Source organism: Muntiacus reevesi, chromosome 19 (genome assembly GCF_963930625.1).
Source record: "Muntiacus reevesi chromosome 19, mMunRee1.1, whole genome shotgun sequence".
NCBI lineage: Eukaryota > Metazoa > Chordata > Mammalia > Artiodactyla > Cervidae > Muntiacus > Muntiacus reevesi.
In genome coordinates this window covers 35,801,702-35,815,748 of record NC_089267.1, presented here as the reverse complement: position 1 = coordinate 35,815,748, position 14,047 = coordinate 35,801,702, and the positions used below count along the sequence as shown (strand labels likewise).

Genomic DNA, 14,047 nt, shown 5'->3' with positions numbered 1-14,047 from the left:
GTACTCTTGCCTGGAAAATCCCAGGGATGGGGGAGCCTGGTGGGCTGCCGTCTGTGGGGTCGCACAGAGTTGGACACGACTGAAGTGACTTAGCAGCAGCAGCAAACTTGCAAATATCTCCTAGAATGGCAAACCTTAGGCAGGGGATGTGTTAATTTCTTCCTTCCTGCCATCCAGAGGTGGAACAGTCAGGCAGTGGGGCGGGATTCTCTGAGGCAAACCATTCTGTACGATAATAACAAAAGCAACAAAAAGCATGTCAAAAAAACAGTTCCAACATGGAGTCAGAATTGGCTTCCTCCCTGCAGCAATTACAGAATGTTTTAGGAACTGTGTGTTTGTTTTTTTTTTTTCATTCACCAAGATACAGGGTATTTCAGTATCAGTGTGAATAGATTTACATCATCTTTTTTAATGCCTGCACAGAATTCCATTTTATGACACAGTTTTCCTATAATTTATTATGCAGTCCCTCACTGAGGAGTTTTAAAATGGCTTCTTTTCTTTCTCATTTTACAAGCAATAGTGTGATAAATGTACATCTTTGCACATTTGTCTAGGTATCTTATCAGAATAAACTTCTATAGGAAATACTGTCAGTAATCACAGTGTGATCATTCTGACTTTGAGGACATTTTGTTACCCTCCAATTTATACCCCTCCCATCAATGTATATGGATAGCTATTTCATAAAATTCATAAGCTCATTTTTTTTTATGTTTCCCAGGCTAATGATTGGCATTGATAATTTACTCTTGCTTTTGTTTGTGTTTATTTAATTACTAATGCTTCCTGGTGGCTCAGATGATAAAGAATGTGCCTGCAATGCAGGAGACCTGGGTTTGACCCCTGGATTGGGAAGATCCCCTGGAGAAGGAAATGGCAACCCACTCCAGTATTCTTGCCTGGAGAATTCCATGGACAGAGGAGCCTGGTGGGCTACAGTCCATGGCGTCACAAAGAGTCAGATATGACTGAGTAACTAACAATGCTATTGAACATTTTTTGTTTCTATTGAATATTTATATTTCTTTTTCTGTATGAATGTCCCATTTTCTGTTCTTTGCCCATTTGTTTTATGTTGGTATTATTCTTTGTTAGGACTCTTTCTCACTTGCCATGTCTTTATCTATTTCCCTTTCCCATTTTTTCCATGTCTTCAACTTTATATTTCTTCATTTTTTGGCCTTTAAAAAGTATTTTTATAGCAGAGCTCAGGCTATGTAGTCCAAATGCTGTGGTTCTAATTTTAACTGGCCAATTATAAGCTATGTGATTATAGAAAATAAGCGACTTCATGCCTCAGTGTCCTCAGAGGTAAATTGTGAGTAATGCTAACACCTACCTCTTGGGCTTTGCTGGTGGCTCAGAGGGTAAAGAATCTGCCTGCCATTCGGGAGACCTGGGTTGGATCCCTGGGTTGGGAAGATCCCCTGGAGGAGGGCATGGCCACGCACTCCAGTATTCTTGCCTGGAGAATCCCATGGACAGAGGAGCCTGGGGAGCTACAGTCCATGGGGTTGCAAAGAGTCAAACATGACTGAGCGGCTAAACACATAGCATAGCACCTCATAGACATTATGTGAGTGTTAAGTGTTACAATAATTGTGAAACATTTAGAATACTGCCTATAAATTATTAATGAGTCTCAGCTATGATTATTGCTATGTAATAAAATCTATAATTTTTTTCTGATAATCTGGCTTTCATAGGTAGGCTTTGCCTAAAATTTTGTGATCTAAATGTGCTTATGAAGGGAGGAGGGGCAAGGTAGGGATATGGGGTTAAGAGACACAAACTACTACATATAACATGAAAAAAACAAAGACATATTGTACAGCACAAGGAAATATAGTCATTATTTTGTAATAACTTTAAAGAGAGTATATCCATAAAACATTGAAACTCTCTATTGTGTAATTGAAACTAATATAGTATTATAAATTAGCTGTACTTCAATAAAAAACCTCAGAAATGTGTGCTTGGACATTCTAAGGTCTTACATGTATTTACTCATACTTTGTTCCAGTGTTAGCATTTATACACTTATGTAGTCAATTTATTTGTATTTATTTTGGTCAGTGAGATGTGTATCAGAAGTTTACTTTTTTCCAAATGAATGACCATTTTGTTCATAATCTATCTTATGAAATAATTACCAAATAATATAAGAATTTGTTGCATAGTATATTTTATCTTAGTAATTTGAAATGCCTGCTTTGTGTTTTTTCTCTTTATTTTATATTGAAATACAGCTAATTAACAACATTGTGATAGTTTCAGGTGTGCAGCGGAATGATTCAGTTTTACATATATGTGTATCTGTTATTTTTCAAATTCTTTTCCCATTTAGGTTATTACAGGATATTGAACAGAGTCCTCTGTGCTATATAGTAGGTCCTTGTTGGTTATCCATTTTATCTATTTATTTTTAGATGTTTTATTTTGTATTGGGGGTATAGGGATTAATAGCATTGTGATAGTTTCAGGTGAACAGTGAAGGGACTTGGTCATACATATGCATGTATCCATTCTCCCCCAAATGTATCTTCCATCCATGCTGCTACATAACATTGAGCAGAGTTCCATGTGCTATACAGTAGGTCTTGTTGATTATTCATTTTAAATATAACAGTGTGTACATGTTATACATTCCAAATTCCCTAACTATTCCTTCACCTGATCCTTCCCCCAGCGGCCATAAGTTCAGTCTCTAAGTCTGTGGGTCTGTTTCTGTTTTGTAAATAAGTTCATTTGTGTCATTTCTTTTTAGATTCTGCATATAAGGGATGTCATTCATTATTTCTCCTTCTTTATATGACTTACTTCACTCAGAATGACAATCGATAGGTCCATCCATGTTGCTGTAAATGACATTATTTCATTCTTTTTTAGTGGCTGAGTAATACTCCACTGTATATATCATCTTCAAAATTATGAAAATATCAGTGCTTATCTCAGCACAAGAGATAGTTGCCTGAAAATTTATATGCTAATTATTTAGAAAAGTTGCTTCATGTGTAAATGTTTTGATGCATATTAGAAGCTATTTCAGTCATTACTGTGAAAGAATAGTTTTATGTCTAGACTGATGGACTAGGACAATTAGACCCTCCAGTGAATTATACTCCTGTATGCATGCCACTTTGCAGTGTCAATTTCTTAGCCCTCATCAAGAATGGGAGTCTGTTTCCCCACCTCTTAGATTTGAATAGGGCTGCATCTTGCTTTGACCAATAGTATAGTAGAAGGGATCTTGTAGGATTTGTATGCCTGGATCCTGAGAGGTCTTAAAATGTCTACATTCACCCCATTAGTAAATTTGGATAGAATACTTGAGGTGCCTTGGGTGACTCTATTGGATAACCACTAGACCCATGAGTGAAGGCACTTTGGACCATCCATTCCCAGTAAAGCTCTCAATCCCAGAAACTGCTTGAGTGACCCCAAGTGAGATTAGAAGAAAGACTCTCCAGTTGGGTGCAGCCCAAACTGCAGATCTGTGAGCCAATCAATGTTATTTTATGTCTCAGTTTTATTCCTTTGAAATGTCACAGTAGGTAACTCTGATTATAGTTTCTCATCTTATTTTAAAATTAAATAATTACTTCCAACTCTCAAATGGGACTTTGCATTCTTCAAGAATATTTTACTCTTTTTTCTATAATTTCTGTTTGAATCTATACTTCAATTATCATTCTGGCAGCGCAAATGTCTATGAAGATATAGAAAAAGACGAAAAGTCACAATAATACTTAAAAAGAAAATTGACAAATTTTTGGATGATCTGTGAACATTTTTTATACTAATTAAATAGGGGATAGATCTATATTTACAGCAATTGGTGGCTCACCCATGCTTCTCCCCAGTCATCCTGGTCATTTGAAACTAAACAACAAGCAGCCCTGCTGCCAGTCATTACACCCTCCCTGTCCCATCAGCTAGAAAGCTGGTATCAGTACCAAATGATCATTCTTTTGCCCAGAAATTTCTCAGTTTTTATTTGCAATATAAATTTAGGTTGATTATAAAACATGAATACAAACCTCAAATGCTTTAGGAAATACACCAGAATGAAATATGATAATCGGCACTTTCAGCTATTATTTTCATGTAGCCAAGTCTATTTAATCATGCTTTACTATTATGTATAAGAGATGCTCTGAAAAGCAAGGTTTTAAGTATTTTCCCATATAGATTTTATTCTGTGCTATGCGCCTTAGTTGGCATGTGACAACTGCCAAAATATAAAAAATATTTTATTTCAGAGTTTAGGAAAAATGATAACAAGCTTCAGGAAGTCAAGAAGAAAATTAAGACCAACACGTAAATGTGTTGGCAACTTCTTCTATATCTTAATAGACATTTGTGTTGCCAGAATGATAATTGAAGTATAGATTCAAACAGAAATTATAGAAATGAGAGTAAAATATTCTTGAAGAATGCAAAGTTCCAGTTGAGAGATAGAAGTAATTATTTAATTTTAAAATAAAGTGGGAAATTAAAGTCTGAGTACCTACTGTGGCATTTCAAAGGAATAAAACCAAGGCTCAAAATAACACATAAATGAGTCGGTGTGGTAAAGAAAAACCTTTACCATGGAGTTAGTAGTAAAGAACCTGCCTGCCAATCCAGGAGAAGTAAAGAGGCATGGGTTTGATCCCTGGGTCAGGGAAGATCCAGTTGAGGAGCAAATGGCAACCCACTCCAGTATTGCCTGGAGAATCCCATTGTCTGGAGAGCCCAGTGGGCTACAGTCCATGTGGTCGCAGAGTCGGACAAGACTGAAGTGAGTTAGCACAGAGCACACATAAATGAGTAGCTTGGAATTTTCCATAAAGTAGTTTCTGAAATAAAGACAATCAGGAAGGCGGACCTCCAGCATACCTAAAAACAAACAAACAAAAACCTAGGCGATAAACAAAATTATTAATGACAAACCGTTTGGCAACAGCTACAGAAAAGGTGACCTAGTAATTCAACCATGAGCTATGGTGTTTTGAACTTCTGTGTTGGATAAAAAAAGAAAGTAAATTGGCTGGAATTAAATCCCCCAAATTGAGAATTTCTCAGTTCTCCAATTTTCAGTTAATACAATCATCTTGTATTTGTTGTTGTACAGTCACTCAGTTGTGTCCGACTCTTTGCAACCCCATGGACTGCAGCACACCAGGCTTCCCTTCACCATCTCCCAGGTGTGCTCAAACTCATGTTCATTAAGCCGGTGATGCCATCCAACCATCTCATCCTCTGTCGTCCCCTTCTTCTCCTGCCTTCAATCTTTCCCAGCATCAGAGTCTTTTCTAATGAATCAGTTCTTCACATCAGGTGGTCAGAGTATTGGAGCTTTAGCTTCAGCATCAGTCCTTCCAATGAATATTCAGGATTGATTTCCTTTAGGATTGACCAGTTTGATTTCCTGAAAGTGTAGTCCCAGGAACTCTTGAGAGTCTTCTCCAACACCATAGTTCCAAAAGATCAATTCTTTGGTGCCCTTGTATAGAGAAATATTTTCTATTTCTGTTGTATAGAAATCTCTATACAAGATATCCTGTATAGTGAAATATTTAAAATAGTGAATTTAGTCCTGCTTTTTATGACAGGCTTGATGTTTCTGATTATTTTTATAGATGTCAATCATGAGAAAGTTCTTTTTTAATTTATCTGTGAAAGTATCATCCCATATTCTTCTAGATGGAGATGAGATGATAATGTGTTTTTTCTAATCTCACTAAGAAAAACCTTTAGGGGACCATAAAATAATTAGACGGTTTAATTTGATTTTCTGCCAAAGATGCTTTTCCCAGCATCAAATTGCACACCATTCTCTCTGTTTGTTTAACATACTAAGAGAGTTCAGCAGTAGGATAGGGGTCAGGACAACTATTCCAGTCTATATAACCTATATGCCTTCCTTTCCCACCCCTCCAACAATTTTCATGGTCCATGAATCAATCCTAACTTCTAACATGGCCTGACCCCTAGTTCCTTAGGGGTATGTGTGTGTGTATGAAAGTGTTTATAATGGATGTGTATGTATATCTAAACCAGTGCACAAGATCTCAGAAGAATTTCTCTTGCAATTTAAATTTGTATAGCATTTTATTATTTGCAAAGTACATTAACATCAACCATCTAATTTTACAGTTTCCTACCTGGAATGTATTTTGAGGAAGTAATTGCCTCACACTTTGGAGAAATGACTGTGAACGGGACAGGCTTAAGTGACATATCCAAGGTTACAGGGAAAAGGAAGAGCAGAGGTGGGCCACCTGAATCTCTTTACCCAATGGAGTGCTGGCCCAGAGACAGCAAACAGTTTCATGATACCCAATGGGTGAAACTGAAGAATGATACTCCTCTCTTTACTATTTTTTCTTGGAAGTACATTTCTTTGAGAAACATGTCCAGTGTAACCTGGATAGCATTATATAGAAATATGTAAGGATTAAATTTACTACTATATAGCATATATTTTTTTATTATTTATTTTTAATGGGTATTAAAATTATTTTTTAATGAGTACTTATTACATTAGTACATTAAGTACACTAAGTACATTATTATTTTTAATGAGTACTAATACCCATTAAAAATAAGGTTCTTAAATGCCATTGTCTTATGCAATTTTGAGAGAGTTCCAGTATAGTACACTGCACTCTTTCCTACTAAACACACACACACATACTATACTCACACACACAACATATACACATTATATAGTATATCAGAAGTTAACGAATATTAATCAATAATTAAGCTGTTTCAGCTTAAATATTCAAAGAAATACCTAATTTAGTTCAAAGTAAAAATATCAGAATTAGTATTGCCCCCACCCATCACACACTATTTTTTTTTCATGGAAAAGCATTTGGATTTTGATACTTCAAATGTTTTTTGAAAATGTTGATAAATACAAGCTGTACTTGGAGCTGGGTGACAGATATGCTTTCAACAAATGGATTTTTTATTCGAGGATGGACTTTTTCCAAAAACCATTCAATCTCGGGCCTTTTGCTGCAGGTAGGTTTCAAGGGAATGCATGAAAAAGAAGAAGGGTCCCATTACCCATGGGATATTATAGTTTCTTTAAAGTCAGGCTGCTCTTACTTCCTGTGAAGTTCATAAAATCCTGCTCCCTTTGCTTAATCATCCAGAATGAAACCTGCTGAACAGATTTTCTTCTGCTTCCTTGCTGCTCCGACACTGCCTCCGGCCAGGCTTGTCAGGAATATTAAGGATGGCTTTACCGGCCAGAACTCTCTTCCAAACTGCAAAGGAAAATTCCTTTTAATTCTGTGGAAAGGTTTCTCTCCTGCTTCAAATTCAACATAAAAATGTGTTGCTGCTCCTGGCAGTGCCATCTGCTTGATGGCAGAGGGCTCTGGGATGCCCAAGAGCACTATCTGTTCTTCCTGTGCCCTGGGAAATGAAGGCATTTCTAATGTCAGCAGTGGTGCCCTGGCTGAGTGGCACAAGAATGACCCGCTGCTGGAGGTGATGTCTCTTATTATCTTGTTACCAAATTAAGTCATATGGACCCTGCTTGGGCTCTAGCCCAATGGGCAAGATGAGGACATGGTTAATTAGATAAGCCTCCTTTGGCCAGGGCAAGGTAACAATGTGTACCAATCTTGAACACCAGATGTTTTTCTATTTCAGGGCTGGCAGGGCAAAATCAGCAAGAGCTTGGGGTCCAGGGAGGTCTGCAAGGCTGCTCTGGGTGAGGAGAAGACTTGCTCTCACTGCCACCAGATGGATGTCTCCTTCCTGCCTCAGTGCACCTGTCTCCTTTGCCATCTTATAGATGAACAGTCACAGGTGATGAAAGAGTTGATAGAAAAATGTACATACAAATTTTAGACAAATCATTGGTCACATACGTAGGAATGATTTCATCTTCTGTGTGGGTTGGATGTAAAACACCTTTTTAATTTTATCCACTATTGTGAGCCAGTCTTGTGGAAGTGGGAGAGAGCCATCTGCTCTGGAAAGGTGATTATGAATAACACATAATGAAGCTTCCTTTGGCCAACACTGATTGGGGCAGAATTGCATGGTGATCATGACAGCTTGGAGATTGGGAAAACTGAGTCTGCATAGAAACTCTCCCCCTTACTATCATTGTAACCTCAGATAATTATTTAACCTCTTTTATATCTTTGTCCCTTTATCTGCAAAGTGAAGATAAGCATATCTGCTTCACAGAGTTCTTGTGAGGACTAGGTAAGAAAATGTATACACAGCACTGCGCCTTGCACATAATAAGTGTTCAATAGATGGTTGCTATGACAAGAACTTGGGCATAAGCAAGATTTCTTTATTACTGATTTAAGAGCTCATTTTTAAAAACATTCCTGAAACCTTTGTTATTTGCTATAAAACTTAATATAGACACTAATAATGTGAATATTTCTGTCTTATAATGTTACTCAGAGTTACTATGGGACTTTCCGACCCTCCATTTCTTTCTTCTTTCCTAGTTCCAAGCTTCTGCGTGTTTTACTAAATCCCACCAAATCATGACTACTTCACTTTGAGAAAGGGTCCATTTGCAATCCTACTCAGCGTCTCAAGGTTCTGATCTCTGAAAGCTTGACTTTCTACATCCCCTTTGCCAATTGTTTTCTTTTTTTAATTAACGGAATGGTTGACTGTGCTGGGTGCCTTGCTGCACGTAGGCTTTCTCTAGTTGCGGTGAGCAGGGCGATTCTTCAGTTTTCATGCACAGCCTTCTCATTGTGGTGGTTTCTCTTCGGACTACAGGCTCTAGAGTTCCTGGGCTTCGGTCGTGGTGGCCTGCGGGCCAGTTGCAGCTCGTGGACTCTAGAGCACAGGCTCAGTAGCTGTGGCTCACGGGCTTAGTTGCCCCATGGCCTGTGGAATCCTCCCAGTCCAGGGATCGAAACCAAGTCCCCTGCATTGGCAGGAGGGTGCTTAACCACTAGACCACCAGAGAAGTCCCAATTATTTTCTAAGTAGATGCGGCCAATGGGTGACAAACCTGGGAAACTGGAGGACTAGGGGAGGGAAGACAGGTTACTTCTTTGCTGTCTCCCTGGGCTTTGGGTTGCATTTCTAGCATAATCGGAGTCTCCATAATTCCATCTCCTTCTTCCCGTCCTCTCTGTGGTCAGTGTCCACTGGGAGGATTTCTGCCACAGCCCTGGTTCCCATCTGAACCCCGACTCCATGAGTGACTGCTCCTCTGTGGATTTGGCCTCTGTCTGGACGCTCTGTATTCATACCTTTGGTAGCATCACCTCCTTTGTCTCTGCAGCTCTAGAATAAATTTTGGCTCTGGGTATTGACACTAAACTCTGAGTATCCTCAGTGTCTCTATCTCTTATTCCTTTGTAACTAGTGTCCTATATTAATAACCTCTATTGGACTACTTGGTGTGGTTTCTCCTCCTGACTAGACCTGACTGATTCAATCATGGTGATTCCACAGCTGTTTTCTAAGCAACTAACCTAGTGGAGAAATTTGATTTTTAGTTGAGCTTTGTATCTGAGAGGACATTTACAAAAATAGGTATTGAACTATAATTCAATTCTTTTTTTTTTTATTAAAGAAAGCTAAAATTCCTGCTCTAAACTTTGGTGACTAACTGATTTTGTTAGCAAATAGCTATATAGTAGAGATTCTGTGCTTGAGACTTGCAGGTAAAAAAGTACAATGAAGTTCAACACATAGCTGCATGCCCACAGAAGGGAGAAAAGACTTTATTTTCTTCACTCTTACTGTTAGTGCCATAGTTCCTGATATTTAGGAGTTTGAAGTAGAAGTAGTTTCAAGGTTATCCTAAATAAGAGAGCTTAGAATTATGAACTAAACCTAAAATTTACGTATTAAGATTTTATATATTTTTGTATATTTTGTACATAAGATTTTTTTTTCAATTTTTTAAACTCTTAATTTTATATTGGAGTATAACTGATTAATGGGCTTCTCAGGTGGCTCTAGTGGCAAAGAATTCACTTGCCAGTGCAGGGAGTATGGATTTGATCCCTGTGTCAGGAAGATCCCCTGGAGAAGGAAATGGAAACCCACTCCAATATTCTTGCCTGGAAAATTCCATGGACAGAGGAACCTGGTGGGCTACAGTCCATGGGGCTGCAAAGAACTGGACACAACCGAGTAACTGAGCACCATAGCTAATTAACAATGCTGTCATAGCTGTAGGTGGATAGCAAAGGAACTCAGCCATACGTATACATGGAAAGAAGGTTTATTTTTCCTCTCTCCTTCATTCATATAGTTCCTCCAAATCAAATAAAGAAAAGAAAGAATAAACAAAAGAAAATTCCTGCTAATCAAATATAAAAAAGATAACTAATAGTAGCAAACACATTTTCTGCTTAGTTGCAGGGAATTTCATAAAATGATTCTGATATTTCAAACCTGTTGCTTAAGTCAGTGCAAAAGAATCAAACTTATGGCTTCCTTCACTTTATAGATCATTTGTAATTTGAGGGGAAAAAAGCTGCCCAAAGGAAAAAAAGGAGGCTTGAATTCTGAAGTTTAGGAAAATTGTATTAACTAAACATCTCAAATAAAACAAAACCAGATTCTCTTAGGCAATCAGAAGGCCACATACATAAGCTTTCGTCTTTGTGCACATGGGCTGCATTCAATAGGAAAGAGAACATGGAGTTGTCAAAGTGTCCTGAGACATATGTCTTTGTTTAATTTCTTGAATTGATTCTTTTCTGTTTCCCATACTTATTGGAAAAATATCATCATTCCATCAGGGTTATGGAACTTATCTAAAGTTGTGAAATATCTGCTCTGATGGCTTTATATGACCACTATGTTAATGTAAATAAATAAATGTATTCAGTTGATATTTCAGGCAAATGTGCACTAAAGTAAGCTAAGAATTATCTTAGTTGGCACACCTGGTGCTTAGTAATTATTAAAAATATCACAGTTTACCAACAATAATGAAACTCTAATTTTTTAAAAAAAGTTATTGAGGAAGTAAACATACACTACTGAGAGCATTTCTTAAAACTGTCTATAAAAGTAACATACCCATAAAAGTAAGTCAATTAGGAAAAAAAATGTAGTGTTTTAATGACACAGAAAGAGTTTATAAAGGAAACTGGATCCAGGACTTACATACCTTTGGATTCCATCATTATAAAAATGTAATATAGTAATGGAAACATATATTTAAAGATTGATGCAGTTATAGAAGAAACTAGAAAGCATCATATGAGAAAAAGAAAATGCAATGCTTATTTATTTATTTATTCAAAGGACTATATTTAAAATCTGTTTTAGATTTAAAGAAAAATTGAGCAGAAAATACAGAGAATGCCCAGATACCCCCTTTTACCCTGAATGTAGTTTCCTTTAATTATTAATGTTTTGCATTGGTGTGGAGCATTTGCTACCATTGATAAGCCTATATTCACACATTATTATTAACTAAAGTTTATAGTTACATCAGAGTTCACTGTTTGCATTATGTATTCTATGCGTTTTGGCAAATGTATAATGACACTTATTCGCTGTCACAGTATCATTCCGAATAGTTTCACTGCCCTGAAAATTCTCTGTGCTCCACTTAGTCGTTACATTTTCCCTTCTACAAGCCCCTGGCAACCACTGATCTTTATGTTGTCTCCACAGTTTCACCTTTTCAAGAATGTCATAGAGTTGAAATCACATAGCATGAGGGCTTTTCAAATTGAATTATTTCACTTAACAACATGCATTTAACGTTCCTCCACATCTTCCCATGGCTTGATAGCTCACTTATTTTATTGCTGAATAACATCTTGTCATATAGATGTGCCATGAATTATTTATCCATTCATATTGAAGGACATTTGGCTGCTTCCAAGTCTTGGCAATTATGAACAACGCTGCTATAAACATTTACGTGCAGATTTTTGTCTGGACGTAAGTTTATAACTTATTTGGATACTTCTGGGAATTTTAACTTTTATGACAAGTTTATGGAAAATATGCCATAAAATTTATGTTAGTTGGTTTAAAAATATTAACTGAACTGACAAATTTCTATAATATATACATGCAAATTTACCTAAAGAAGAATTCGAAGATCTGGATAGTATTATAATAACTAATAATTGTATCAGTAACCAAAGATATTCCCACTAAGAAAATTCCAATCACAGATTCTCTACCAATATGTTCAAGGGGTGTTCACAGAACAAATATTTCAATCTTAATTATACTATTCCAGGTGCTAAAATTTTTTTTATGAAGCTAGTGTAATTTCAATACCAACATGTAACAAAGCTAGTAAGGAAACAAAACATGGGAAAATTTTATTTATGAATTTATGAAGCAAGGATACAAAATCATTAATAATATGCTTACAAAGATAATTTAGAACATGTATAAAGCATACTAGTATAATCTACAATGACAAATTTGGGTTTATTTCTGGAAGATAAGCTTGTATTAATGTTAAAATGTATCTTAATATAATTTGCCATACTACAAGATTAAAGAAGATCACAAAATTACCTCACCAATTGCAGAAAAAGCACTCAATAAAATGTAATCTTCATTGATGTTGATGTTCTTGGCAAATTAGAACCTGAAGGGAATTACCTGAACTGACTCATAATCAACAGCAAATCTTATATAGAGTGAGGAGAAAAAACTGATAGCTCTACTTCTGAATTTGCAAAAAAGACCAAGATTCTAAGTACTAACTTTTTATTCAATATTTTACCAGTGTTTCTGGACAGTGTTATCACCAGAAAAAGAAATATGTTTAATGACCTAAAAGAACAAAAATATAAAAGGTTATTTGCAAATCATATAATTGTGTTCAAGGAATAGCCATAGGTACCTACAAGTAAGTTACTCGAATTTAATAGGAAAGTAAAGTTGCTAAATGAAGTCTATATAGTAAAATTATTATGTTCCTATTCTGTGCTTAGTCACTCTGTCTTGTCTGACTCTGCAACCCCATGGACTGTAGCCCACCAGGCTCCTCTGTCCATGGGGATTCTCTAGGCAAGAATACTGGAGTGGGTTGCCATACCCTCCTCCAGGAATTACATTTCTATGCAACAGTAATAAATAGTAAGACTACAAACAAAAGCTGGCTTAAAACTCAACATTCAATAAACAAAGATTATGGATTCTGGTCCCATCACTTCATGGCAAATAGATGAGGAAACAATGGAAACAGTGACAGACTATTTTTTTGGGCTCCAAGATCACTGCAGATGGTGACTGCAGCCATGAAATTAAAAGACACTTGCTCCTTGGAAGAAAAGCTATGATGAAATTAGACAGCATATTAAAAAGCAGAGACATCACTATGCCAACAAAGGTCTGTGTAGTCAAAGCTATGGTTTTTCCAGTGGTGATGTATGGATGTGAGAGTTGGACTATAAAGAAAGCTGACTGCTGAAGAATTAATGCTTTTGATCTGTGGTGTTGGAGAAGACTCTTGAGAGTCCCTTGGACTGCAAGGAGATCCAACCAGTCCATCCTAAAGGAAATCAGTCCTGAATATTCATTGGAAGGCTTGATACTAAAGCTGAAGCTCTAATCCTTTGGCCACCTGATGCGAAGAACTGACTCATTGGAAAAGATCCTGATGCTGGGAAAGATTGAAGGCAGGAGGAGAAAGGGATGACAGAGAATGAGATGGTTGGATGGCATCACTGACTCAATGGCCATGAGTTTGAGCATGCCCCGGGAGTTGGTGATGGGCAGGGAAGGCTAGCATGCTGCAGTCCATGGGGTCGCAAAGACTCAGATATGACTGAGCAACGAAACTGAACTGACAAACAAAAAATTTAAAGATATTTTTTGTACTAGCACCAAGCATACAAATTATATAAAACACATTTAGCACAATATGTTCAAGAACTCTATGAGGAGATTTAAAATATAAGTGAAAGATATTCAACAACACCTAAATAAGTGGAAAAATAAGTTACATTAATTATCTTTTAAGTGATTATAGATTCAGTGCAATCCTAGTTCAAAATCATAGCATGGTTTTTCCATAAAAATTGACAAACTAATTAAAAAATGTTATATG

General features: G+C 36.7%; 1 pseudogene; it reads right to left on the bottom strand.

Annotated features, from left to right (window-relative positions):
• Positions 1-7,149: 7,149 nt before the first annotated feature.
• LOC136150703 (CWF19-like protein 1 pseudogene) overlaps positions 7,150-14,047 on the bottom strand; it is a 107,550-nt pseudogene continuing 100,652 nt past the window's right edge.